Source organism: Bos taurus, chromosome 7 (genome assembly GCF_002263795.3).
Source record: "Bos taurus isolate L1 Dominette 01449 registration number 42190680 breed Hereford chromosome 7, ARS-UCD2.0, whole genome shotgun sequence".
In the NCBI taxonomy this organism is placed as follows: Eukaryota; Metazoa; Chordata; class Mammalia; order Artiodactyla; family Bovidae; genus Bos; species Bos taurus.
Genome location: NC_037334.1, coordinates 52367001 through 52377877, shown reverse-complemented (window position 1 = coordinate 52377877; position 10877 = coordinate 52367001). Strand labels below are relative to the sequence as shown.

The 10877-nt window shown below is 43.1% G+C and overlaps 1 long non-coding RNA gene and 1 pseudogene across 1 annotated transcript; one reads left to right on the top strand and one right to left on the bottom strand.

The window, feature by feature from the left end:
• Positions 1 to 2462: 2462 nt before the first annotated feature.
• On the bottom strand, positions 2463 to 9219 carry LOC132345760 (uncharacterized). The gene is made up of 2 exons (XR_009495281.1): positions 9137 to 9219; positions 2463 to 6419 (listed from the first exon to the last, which is right to left on the bottom strand). It is a non-coding gene; the product is annotated as an uncharacterized lncRNA (long non-coding RNA).
• Positions 9220 to 9558: 339 nt separating this feature from the next.
• LOC107132643 (small ribosomal subunit protein uS2-like) lies at positions 9559 to 10663 on the top strand (annotated as a pseudogene).
• Positions 10664 to 10877: the final 214 nt, after the last annotated feature.

The following is a 10877-nucleotide window of genomic DNA, read 5'->3' as shown; positions in this document are numbered from 1 at the left end:
TTTTTTCTAATATGTTTATTCAAGGCTCTTGGCTTTTCTCTAAATACTCCTTAATTGCATCATCATGTTTTGTTATGATATATCAAAATAATTCAGTTCAAAATATTTTCTAATTCTAGTGTGATGCTTACTTTGACCCACAGGTTATTTCAAACTGAATTTTAGAATTTTCAAACACCTGGGATATTCTAAACATCTTTCTGTTATTGATTTCTAGCTTAATTTCCTTGTGATCAGATAATATGCTCATATAAATTTCATCTTTAGCTATTTATTGAAAATTTTTTATATACAACATAGTCAATTTTTGTAAATTATGAAGAAAATAATATGCATTCTGTACTTGCTGAACTCCATACTTTATATATGTCCAGTAAGTCAGTTTTCTTGTTTCTAATATAATTGCATTCCTTCTAGGTGCTGAGCCAACCAGCAAATTCATTTGCCAAAGCTCAGCTCCTATACCTCTCTAATCTTACGATTTAGTGGCTCTGATGGTATCTAGCCCATAATGAGCAGCTCTCATGGCATGATGATCATTTGGTGTCACATAGTCAGCCACTCAGTCTCTACTAGGGCTCAGGAACATGACACCATCTATTATAAACACACAGAAGCTATCTATTATATAAATAGAAGGCATGGATCTGCACTATAAGATTTATACTATAATCCTCCTGCTGTGGGTTGCTGGAAGCTCTGCACAGCATCCTCATGCACTATTGGCATTTCACTATTGGCATCCTTATGCATTATTGGCATTGGCATATGCAACATCAGATTGACTGTATCACATCATATTGGCTAGTATTATAGTTTCAACCTAATATGTGTCTTTTTCTTACTCCCACCCTGCTCAAACCTGGTAGCATTTTGAGTTCCAAAATGGTATATGCTGCCTCTAAAATCCAAAGAGGTCCCTAAAGACAGTGCCTCTTTTTCAGTGGCAAGAGATTCAAGAGATAATTTGTATTTGTAATTCCTCAGGGGGAATTTTCTGGATGCCCCAGACCCCTAGAATCCTTATTGATGGGGCAGGCCCCTAAATCTTCATGGGGCTAACCCCTTACTCTTTGACATGCATGTGTCCTGCTAGGCCATCTAGGGTCCTTTTCATTTGCTGCCCATTAGACCCAGTTAGCATGATGTCATCAATATGGCAGTCTAACATTATGCTCCGCAGAATGTTCTATGTTGAGGTTTTTGTGGAGTATGTTACAAAAGAAAGGGTTAACATAGCTCTGGGGCAAAACAGTGAATGTATTCTGCTGCCCTGTTGTGAGAAGATGACCTACTTTTGATTTTATTCTGTGATGGAGTTTAAGATGAATGCATTCAGCAGAAAAATAGCCACCTCCCAAGTGCTGAAGGCTATACTGATCTACTCCAGTAAAGATAACCACTGGTATGGCAGCTATAATTGGATCTGCCAGCTGGTTAAGTAAATTGCAGTCCATTGTCATCAAATCACTATGATCCATCCAGTTTTTGCAGGGGGTGAACAAGTGAAGTAACTGTGGATATGGTGGAGATTATCATCTCTGCAAACTGTGAGTTTGAGAATGTAGTGCTAATCTCTGAAATTAGGGTGCAGTTACTTAAGATTTACTATCTTGCTTAGGGAAAGGGAAATTTCAGGTTTTCCACTCTAGTGTTTCTTACCCTGCCAGTCAGGGAACAAATGAAAGGGTTTGACATTGAAGGTTTCTAAGACCAAGAGGTTCCATGGTGTAATGGTTAGCACTTTGGATGCTGAAAGTTTCTAAGACCATCCCCAAGTTTGGTGATTTGCTAGAAAGACTCATCAGACTCAGCATATAGTCATACTCATGGCTGAGTATGTAAAATTATATAGTAAAAAAAATACAAAGAAAAACCAGCAAAGGGAAAAGGTGCATCAGACAAAATCTGCAGGAAAGTATGTAGAAGTTTCTAAGAGTCCTTTTCCCTTGGGTTCACACAGAAAGTGCTTAATTCTTGTAGATCAAACTGAAACAACATGTATGAAGTGTTGTCTACCAGGGAAGCTTACCTGAAATCCAGGGGTTTTATTGGGTGCTGGACACACATGAGCCTAGCATAAACTACATTGTGTATACAGTTAGGCACAGTAAACCACTTTTATCAGTTATTAAATGTTGGGGACACTCCCAAAATTCAAGTCCCAGACATCACCAAAGGGCCAGCCTTGCAAACAGGCCTTTCTAAGGATAGCAGTCTCAGGCCTGCTATGGTAACTCTTGCCTGCACAGTCCAGCCCCTTGGCCCTTGGCCAAGGTGTCTTTATGACAAGATTATTATCAGTGGGGCTCCGTGTAACAGGATGAGACTCACTGATAGCTTATGGTGACTATGTCAGATTCATGATCTCCCCACTGATAGCTTACGGTGAACGATGTTGGACTTGTGATCTCCAAAGATTTAGCTTTGGGACCAGGGACCAGGCTTGATCACTCAAGAGCTTTTGTGTAGCAGAGTTTTATTAATGTGAAAAAGGGACAGAGAAAGCTTCTGACATAGACATCAGAAGGGGGGCGGACAGTGCCCCCCTCATTAGTTTTAGCAAGAGAGTTATATACCTTATTACAGTAAAGGGTCTTACCAGACCCACTCCCACAATATACAATAACAGGATTAGAACTAACAATAGAAAGATCTTAACAGACCCACTCCCACAACATACATCTTTAGATAAAAGATTAATTAGAAGTTTCTTGTTAAGGGGGGCTTCCCTGATAGCTCAGTTGGTAAAGAATCTGCCTGCAATGTGGGAGACCTGGGTTTGATCCCTGGGTTGGGAAGATCCCCTGGAGAAGGGAAAGGCTACCCACTGCAGTATTCTGGCCTAGAGAATTCCATGGACTGTATAGTCCGTGTGGTTGCAAAGAGTTGGACATGACTAAGAGACTTTCACTTCACTTCACTTCTTGTTAAGGAGGAACATGTCCTTGAGTAAGATACATTGTTATATTGACTAAGACAAAGCAATGTAGAAAAAAAGTTTCTCCTTTTTGTCTTGTCCTTTTCTCCTCCTTGAGAGCCTTGGACTCCTTTCTTCTTCTCAAGAGCCCCAGACCCCTTTTCTTCTCCTCGGGGACCTAGACTTTTTTTTTATCAACCTGCCTAGGAATTGATTCTCTCACCACATGCAATATTGGCCTCAGTTATGCCGTTCATAGCAAACACCTTCTTCCAACAACACAAGAGAAGACTCTACACATAGACATCACCAGATAGTCAACACCAAAATCAGACAGATTATATTCTTTGCAGCCAAAGATGGAGAAGCTCTATACAGTCAGCAAAAACAAGACCAGGAGCCGACTGTGGCTCAGATCATGAACTCCTTATTGCCAAATTCAGACTTAAATTGAAGAAAGTAGGGAAAACCACTAGATCATTCAGGTATGACCTAAATCAAATCCCTTACGATTATACAGTAGAAGTGAGAAATAGATTTAAGGGACTAGATCTGATAGACAGAGTGCCTGATGAATTATGGATGGAGGTTCGTGACATTGTATAGGAGACAGGGATCAAGACCATCCCCATGGAAAAGAAATGCAAAAAAGCAAAATGGCTGTCTGAGGAGGCCTTACAAATAGCTGTGAAAAGAAGAGAAGAGAAAAGCAAAGGAGAAAAGGAAAGATATTCCCATTTGAATACAGAGTTCCAAAGAATAGCAAGGAGAGATAAGAAAGCCTTCCTCAGTGATCAGTGCAAAGAAATAGAGGAAAACAACAGAATGGGAAAGACTAGAGATCTCTTCAAGAAAATTAGAGATACCAAGGGAACATTTCATGCAAAGATGGGCTCGATAAAGGGCAGAAATGGTATGGACCTAACAGAAGCAGAAGATATTAAGAAGAGGTGGCAAGAATGCACAGAAGAACTGTACAAAAAAGATCTTCATGACCAAGATAATCACGATGGTGTGATCACTCACCAAGAGCCAGACATCCTGGAATATGAAGTCAAGTGGGCCTTAGAAAGCATCACTACGAACAAAGCTAGTGGAGGTGATGGAATTCCAGTTGAGCTATTCCAAATCCTGAAAGATGATGCTATGAAAGTGTTGCACTCAATATGCCAGCAAATTTGGAAAACGCGGCAGTGGCCACAGGACTGGAAAAGGTCAGTTTTCATTCCAATCCCAAAGAAAGACAATGCCAAAGAATACTCAAACTACCGCACAATTGCACTTATCTCACTAGTGCTAGTAGTATAGTGAGTAAATATAATTTACTCATATAAATAAAAATATAGCTAGTAAAATAATGCTCAAAATTCTCCAAGCCAGGCTTCAGCAATACGTGAACCATGAACTTCCAGATGTCCAAGCTGGTTTTAGAAAAGGCAGAGGAACCAGAGATCAAATTGCCAACGTCCGCTGGATCATCGAAAAAACAAGAGAGTTCCAGAAAAACATCTATTTCTGTTTTATTGACTATGCCAAAGTCTTTGTGTAGATCACAATAAACTGTGGACAATTCTAAAGGAGATGGGGATACCAGACCACCTGATCTGCCTCTTGAGAAATCTTTATGCAGGTCAGGAAGCAACAGTTAGAACTGGACATGGAACAATAGACTGGTTCCAAATAGGAAAAGGAGTATGTCAAGGCTGTGTATTGTCATCCTGCTTCTTTAACTTATATGCAGAGTACATCATGAGAAACTCTGGGCTGGAGGAAGCACAAGCTGGAATCAAGATTGCCGGGAGAAATATCAATAACCTCAGATACGCAGATGACACCACCCCTATGGCAGAAAGTGAAGAACTAAAGAGCCTTTTGGTGAAAGTGAAAGAGGAGAGTGAAAAAGTTGGCTTAAAGCTCAACATTCAGAAAACTAAGATCATAGCATCCGGTCCCATCACTTCATGGCAAATAGATGGGGAAACAGTGGAAACAGTGGCTGACTTTATTTCTGGGGGCTCCAAAATCACTGCAGATGGTGACTGCAGCCATGAAATTAAAAGACACTTACTCCTTGGAAAGAAAGTTATGACCAACCTAGACAGCATATTAAAAAGCAGAGACATTACTTTCCCAACAAAGGTCCGTCTAGTCAAGGGTATGGTTTTTCCATTGGTCATGTGTGGATGTGAGAGTTGTACTATGAAGAAAGCTGAGCGCAGAAGAATTGATACTTTTAAACTGTGGTGTTGGAGAAGACTCTTGAGAGTCCCTTGGACTGCAAGGAGATCCAACTAGTACATCCTAAAGGAGATCAGTCCTGGGTGTTCATTGGAAGGACTGATGCTGAGGCGGGAACTCCAATACTTTGGCCACCTCATGCGAAGAGTTGACTCATTGGAAAAGACCCTGATGCTGGGAGGGATTGAGGGCAGGAGGAGAAGGGGACGACAGAGGATGAGATGGTTGGATGGCATCACTGACTTGATGCACAAAAGTTTGGGAGAACTCCGGGAGTTGGTGATGGACAGGGAGGCCTGGCATGCTGTGATTCATGGGGTCGCAAAGAGTCGGACACAACTGAGTGACTGAACTGAACTGAAGTGAACTGATGCCCTTCATGGGCTTCCCTGGTGGCCAGTCGGTAAGGAATCTGCCTGCAATGCAGGAGACCCAGGTTTGACCCCTGGATCAGGAAGATCCCTTGGAGAAGGGAATGGCAACCCACTCTAGTATTCTTGCCTGGAGAATTCCATGGACAAAGGAGCCTGGTGGGTTACAGTCCATGAGGTTGCAAACAGTTGGACACAACTGAGTGACTAACACACGTACACATGACCTTTATGTGTCCTAGCTTTGGCCAGTTAAACAAATCCCACTAACCATAAAGGCCTTCCTAAGAAAGCCAGGGATCTTCCTGCTTAAGCTTTGTTATGATCTTTTTACCTAGCCCAAGGCTTCAAGTCAGGCACAACACAACTCTAGCTAGTAAGTTGAAGCTGACACAATGCCTTTTAGGGCTGAGGCAGTGTCAGGGTACACATGTCAAAATTACAATTCCAGAGGTTACATGTAGTACCTCTGGAGACAGAGTTTACATTGTTAGGGCACCCCAAGCAGAACATATATCAGCTAGGTAGTACCGATTGACAGCCTCCAAGATGGCCTCCAACCATGGTACCTCCTACTCTGGGATTCTCAGTTCAGTCCAATAATTCAGTTCAGTTTTTGGTTTCAAAGGGGCTTCCCAAGGCAGTCATTTCCAAACAGATTTGCTTGGACACTATATCAGTTTATCCACCTCATGTGTGTGGACAGCATCTGGAAGTGTTCTGCATCGAAAGTGCAGGAGCTGGAGCCATTCTCTGCTGCTTCATAGTCGGCACTGTCAGGTGTGATTGAGGGCTCAGCAGTCCAGCTGAATTATATGTGTTCACAGCAGCTTGGTAGGCAGCATGGGGAGTTTTCCTTCAAGAAGAGAGGGAAGCTTCCAGGAACAGTTCTGAAAAACAAAAACCATTAATGTACTCCCCACTCTCTGTGCCTCTCCAGAATGTGTTTTCTTCATTGTCAAAAAATCAAGTGTATCCCATTTAGCAACTATAACTTTTTATTTTTTAGTTATCCCCTACTCCAGCCCAGAGCTCTTGTTTGGAAAGGCTGTGTGCAAGAGACAAAAGCAGTTTCACAGAAAAGATTTTTGATGTAATTTAACCACAAAGTCATATCATGTTAAGGAGTTGGTCATGAAGATATTCTGAATTTTCAAAGGTTTTCAAAATGATTTATAGAGATCAATCTATTTCTGGGGATAGTTGTATTTAACAGTCAAATTGCCTTAATAAGATGTGTCTACTAGGAAAAAGGTGAGGGAAATAAAGTTCACACTATTAGTTCATTGATGCAGATTGCAACCAAACTAGAAATCTGAATACAGCAAATCAATAGCAGTGCAACATATCACATTAGGGTCCAGAGTCTGATCTGTCTGGAGTGGGTGGAGGGGTCATAGTCACTGTAATGTGCCTTCCCCCAACTTGGCAGCTTTCCACAGTACTCACAAGTTAGAAATGCAACCAGTCTCTGTATGTATCTATCAGAAATATAGAGAGAGTCAGCGCCTCAATTGCAAATAGCCCTATCAGAAAATAAGCCCTTTCCTGTGGGCATCTGTAAGTGGCCCAGATTGTCCAGCCAGCATCCATGTTTGCACTGTTTGCTGCTGCTGCTGCTAAGTCGCTTCAGTCGTGTCCGACTCTGTGCGACCCCATAGACGGCAGCCCACCAGGCTCCCCCGTCCCCAGGATTCTCCAGGCAAGAACACTAGAGTGGGTTGCCATTGCACTGTTTAGGGCTCCACAAATGGGTTTCCTAAACCTACACAATCACAGAATCTATGTTCCCTTTATTTATTAAAAAAAATTTATTTGACTGTGCCGGGTCTTAGTTGTAGCACGGGGAATCTTCGATCTTTGTCGTGGCTTGCCGGGTCTTTAGTTGCAGTATGTGAACTCTTAGTTGCGACATGTGGGATCTAGTTCCCTGACCAGGGATCGAACCAGGGCTCCCTGCATTGGGAGCTCAGAGTCTTAGCCACTGGACCACCAGGGAAATTTCTGTGTTCCCTTTATTGAGCCTATGGCTGCTTTCAATTTGGCACAGCTCATGCTCTAACTGAAATGGCCCTTAGAAGATAGTATCAGATTTTCACTTAGAGTCAGACCTAGGTGATTTGGATCTGTGAATTCATAATTCCAAGAAAGCCAGTGGTAAGGGACAGTGGAAATACTCCCCAAATCCAAGTTCCCAGATAACAGCCAAAGGCCAGCCTTGCAAGCAGGGCTTTCTAAGGATTTGCTGCATTAGCTCTTTTCTGCACAGGGTTCTTCCAGCTGATAAGTATATCTATCCCAATTATACACTCAGGGACCTGGGAAATAATCACATGGTAATGATAATCACATGGTCTGTGGATGCTTTGGCTCCACTTTGAGGTGGATTTGGGCCTACATTTCATTCATCTCTTGATCTCTATAAGCCTTCATTATAGCTGAAGGACCATTGTAGTGTTTTAGGTCACCTCTTTCAGAGACTGCTCAGGAACTATATTTCACCTCCTTTGAGAATTCTGAACAGTCCACTTGCCCAAGTGCAGTTACCTAGGCAAATAGCTGCAGGTCTCTGTAGGAAAGGATAGAAGTAACACTTGAGCTTCCCTGGTAGCTCATCAGTAAAGAATCAGCCTGCCAATGCAGGAGACCCAGCTTCAATCTCTGGGTCAGGAAGATGCTCTGGAGAAGGAAATGGCAACTCATCCCAGTATGCCTGGGAAATCCCATGGACAGAGGAGCCTGGTGGTCTTCAGTTCACTGGGGTTGCCAAAGAGTCAGACACGACTTAGCAACCAAACAACAACAGAAGGAACACTTAGAGTCTTTAGTTGTAGTGGCATTGCCCTTCTTTAAGGAGTGTTATCTTCTCCTTCTAACAGGCTCTGATATTGACCTGATATATCTAAAAACAGGGTGAGGAACTACAGTGTTCCATTGTAATAGCTGTACATGCATGCCTGCTAAGTCGATTCAGTCGTGTCTGACTCTTTGCGATCCCATGGACCGCAGCCCGTCAGGCTCCTCTGTCCATGAGATTCTCCAGGCAAGAATACTGGAGTGGGTTGCCGTGCTCTCCTCCAGGGGATCTTGCTGATCCAGGGATCCAACTCTTGTCTCTTAAGTCTCCTGCATTGGCAGGCAGGTTCTTTACCACTAGTGCCACCTGGAAAGCTGCAGTAGCTGTACACCAACTCTCAAATATATTTATAAAACAAGACAAGCTACATTTTATTTTCTCGTCTTTCTTGCTCCCAGGAACACATTGATTTATTAGGCATAGCCACAATCCCTATGTGTAAAAACACCTTGATTGCCATGATGGTCTTGCTGATACCACAGTAGTTAAATCTGCTTTGCCACTAATAGTTATGTGGAGCTATTTGGCCTCTGTTATTCTGAAATCTCATTATCCTTACTCATGCCAGAGAGCTCAGTTCTTTGCTAGCATCAGTACCACAAACCCTTGTCTATAAGGGATAGCTACCCACTGAGCTTCACAAAGATGTCAATATTTTTCTCATTAGAAGCCTCACTCCTGGGCCATCTTAGAGAACATAATTTTGGGGTTCTCAGGTTTTATACAGTCAATCTATCCTAACATTCTCACCTCTTTGAGCCTTCTTATATTCTCTTCCATACTATGTCCGAGGATATTTCATATCTACTACATTTATTAGCTATTCATTCTGTCTAATCTTCAAAGAACCATTGATCTTTCTGGCCAAAGTATTAGGATCTGGTTCAAGTATCCTTGCCAGAAGCTTAAATCCCAAGTCATGGACAAGTTCTCCATGTCATTTAATTCTGTCATATCCAGCTTTGTATTATGTGCCCTAGTCAAATACTCTCAAAATCCACTCTCTCATGTTTCCCTGGATCCTCTTGTACATTTGGTCAGGTCTTGAAATTGCTTCTGTGAAAGTGATCTCCTCTAGAATGAAAGTGTGCTTTTCCATAGGTCATAGCCTAAGGAATGTGGATTAGAAGGAGAGATGTTGACTTTTTCACACTACTAAGACAGGGATCCATATGGCGTTTTGGATTCCCACTGTAATGCAAAGGGAAACTTTCACAATGTCTGCTGTCCGTGATGTCCTGCAAATGGAGGAGGGTGGTGTCCTCAAATTCCTTGCAGCGGGAACCCACTTAGGTGGCACCAACCTTGACTTCCAAATGGAACAGTACACCTACAGAAGGAACAGTTACGGCATCTACATCATAAATCTGAAGAGAACTTGGGAGAAGCTTCTGTTGGCAGCTTGTGCCATTGTTGCCTTGGAAAACCCAGCTGATGTCAGTGTCACATCCTCCGGGAATACTAGCCACTGAGCTGTGCTGAAGTTTGTTGCTGCCACTGGAGCTATTCCTATTACAGCCCACTTCAGTCCTGGAACTTTCACTAACCAGATCCAGGCAGCCTTCTGGGAGCCAAGATTTCTGTTAGTTACTGATCCCAGGGCTGACCACCAGCCTCTCACAGATGCCTCCTACATTAACCTGCCTACCATTGCTCTGTGTAACACAGACTCTCCTCTGTGTTATGCGGACATTGCCATCCTGCAAGAGGAGAATGGGGCGGCAGAGGATGAAATGGTTGGATGGCATCATTGACTCAATGGACATGAGTTTGAGCGAACTCTGGAAGATATGGAGGGAAAGGGAAGCCTGGTGTGCTGTCCTCCATGGTATCGCAAAGAGTTGGGCATGACTGAATGAACAACAACAACAAGGGAGCTTGCTCAGTGGGCCTGATGTGGTGGTGGTTGCAGACCTGGGAAGTTCTGTGCATGTGTGGCATCATCCCCTGGGAACACCCATGGGAGGTCATGCCTGATCTCTGTTTCTACAGAGGTCCTGAAGAGTTTGAAAAGGAAGAATAGGTGGCAGCTGAGAAGGCTGCGATCAAGGAGGAATTTCAGAGTGAATGGACTGCTCGGTTCACTCACCAGTTCATTTGCTCACTGAGTTCACTGCTACTCAAACTGGGGGCTGAACTGGTCCAAAGGCATGCAGGAACTCAGTTCAGTGGTTCCCCACTGAAGACTGGAGTGCTCAGCCTGCCACTGCACACTGGTCTGTAGCTCCCACATGTCAAGCTGCTGAATGGGTAGAAGCAACCACTGAGTGGTCTTAAGTTGTTCTTCCACAAACTTTTTAAAAAGTAATTTTATTTATTCATTTATTAGTTTTGGCTGTGCTTGGTCTTTGTTGCTGTGTGGGCTTTTCCTTTAGCTGCAGGGAGCAGGCACTAATCTCTAGTTGCAATGCTTGGGCTTCTCGTTGCAGTGGCTTCACTTGTGGAACACAGGCTCTAGGGCATTCGGGCTTCAGGAGTTGTGGTTCCAGGG